We start from the raw sequence: 2,498 nt of genomic DNA, 5'->3' as shown, positions 1-2,498 counted from the left end.
CTGCAGTCATGACTCCGCCGCCGCTTCTCGGAGCGGAGCGGCCGCCCGGGCCGGGGCCGCGCTCAGGCGCTGGGCGCAGACAAAGCCGCGGCCGCCGCCATCGCCAGCACCGCCGCCATCTTAGCGGAGAGAGCCTGAGGGGACCTGCCTCCTGCCGCCGTCCTCCTCCGCCGCCTCCCATTGGCTCGCGGCCGCCCACAGCTATTTTCTGATTGGGCGGCACCGCGCCGACTGTTGCTAGGGCAGTTTACGTCACCATCCCAACCTTCCCCGCGCTGATTGGCTGAGGCGGGGCTGACGTCACTCTGGCGTCATGGACCGACACCCGTGACATCATTTGGTAACAAAGTGCACTGACACCTGCAGCCAGCAGGGGGCCCCAGCGCGCGGCTGCGGCCATGGCGGCGGGAGCCAAGTGCTGACACATCCCGGGGATGGACAGCACGGGACAGGAGCCGGTGTCACACCGGGGACACACGGCCCTTCATTGATGGAGAACTGCATCCTTGGGTGACTCTGCAACCTCGATTCAACCACAGCAGGTTAACCACGGCGTTTGGACACGTCACCCTTAGGAAGAGTAACATGGAGCAGACACCCAAACTCGTAGTAACAGCATCACAACAACCCTTCTCCTTCAACAGATCACCAGAACGACCCTCAGCCTCTCCAGGGATCACCATCTTGACCATCCTCTGCAGGAACCAGCCCTGGAATTCCAAGCCCACAAGCAAGCGTGGGAGCAGAGTTTCCCAAGCACAAAGACAGCAAGACAAGGATAACATAAACCACACACAGGTTGAAGGTGAGCAGCCCCAGGTAAACCTGCCTGGGGCAGCTTCAGCCCAGCTTGGCTACAACTTTTCCTTTTTAATCAGGAAATTTAATCAGAAAATTCTCTGGATAAGAAGATGTAGCATTGGCAGCTACACCTAAGTATGCCAAGACAATTTTCCCTGCTGGTACTAGCAGCTTCTACACTCCTGTCAGATGTTAGAATGTTGTGAAAGGAGGAGGATTGGAATGCAGCCCTCTTCAAGGGAAAGCTGTTGCAGGCTTTTGTGAGAAGATGACTGAACTGGGCAGGCTGAGGTTGTGTGTGAGCTTCCATGACCACACGGGACCGAAACAGAACAGAAGAACAAAGCCAAGCCCAGTACCACCCAAAATCTGAAACAGGTGACAAGTATTAGCCACTTACTGTAAAGAAAACCAGTTTTGAAAATTAACATATTTTTCTGCAGAAACTCAAGAAAAAAATAAAATGTACCTACTCACCTGGTTTCATAAAGCAACATATGAAACATAAGAAAATACCCAAGGAAATCACCCCTAACACCCTGTCTTGGTTTGAAAGACAAGTGTCCGCTAGAGAAGGCAAGAGCCTCCCTTGGAATGAAAAATGTAAACCCCTTCCCTCCGAATTATTATGATTTTGAAATCAAGGGGCTCTCAGGCAGAGATCTGGGGGTAGGAATAGGAGTTCTTTACTAGTATGTACAACAAGGCAAACAAACAACAATAACTACAGGGACCCCGTGACAGCCTTCTCGGCTGAGACAGAGGATGGAGGAGAGGCTTTGCTTCACAAACCCCCTCGGGCAGTCAGTCCTGGTGCTCCTGCAGGGCCCTGAGGAACAGCCGGCTGGAAGGAGAAGGAGAGGAAGAGGAGGAGGAGAAAGAAGGAAAAGGAGAGAAGGAGAAGCTCCAGCTCCGTCTGGGTTAATGGCAAATTCCTTACCCCAAGCAACAACAGCTCCGAGTGTGCCCTGCTCTGATGCCGAAGAAGTGAACCCACCAGCAGCTGCCCCCACCCCCTACCTTTTACCTGCCCCCCTTCCCCCCTGGGCCCAGCCAAACTCTTTGTCTTCTAAAACACCCAGTAAGTACCAGCAGTCAGGTTTTCCTGCAAGTAATGGGGAAAATTCTATAGGTGAGAAGGAACGAAAGGAAGGACACACCTTCAACACAACACACCCATTTCATTCTGTGATAATGGAATCAACAGCACTTTCACACTTCAGCACATTCAAGCTTATACATCTCCCAGGGAAATTCTCCAAAGAAGTATAAACACAATTTGCTTTAGAATGTAACGTTTTACCCAAGAGCTGCACCCTGTATCTGCTGAATTTAGTAATAGCAGAGAGCAGATTTAACAGCAGCTTTTTTACCAAGCTCTGTCTCGTCCTGGAGAAGACCAAAGGATCACCTTCTCACCCAATTTTAGGAGAAAAAAAAAATCCATATTAACTGAGAGTTACAAATTCCATTAAAAATTGCAAAAAGCCATTCTAGGTGTTCTGCCACCAGTGAGATGAAGGAAACAGGAAGCATTACCCAGTCTTAGTTCTGTATTAGGATCCCAACTGTGTGATTAAAATAAGAACACAAAACATTCATTTTCCTCCTCAAGGGATTTAGTCAGCATTACCAACTAATGTCCCACTGATTCAGAATAACATAGATTTATTACAATTGCTCTGTAATATTTTATT

This window comes from Parus major, chromosome 4A (genome assembly GCF_001522545.3).
Source record: "Parus major isolate Abel chromosome 4A, Parus_major1.1, whole genome shotgun sequence".
NCBI lineage: Eukaryota > Metazoa > Chordata > Aves > Passeriformes > Paridae > Parus > Parus major.
Note: the sequence above shows the minus strand (reverse complement) of the source record.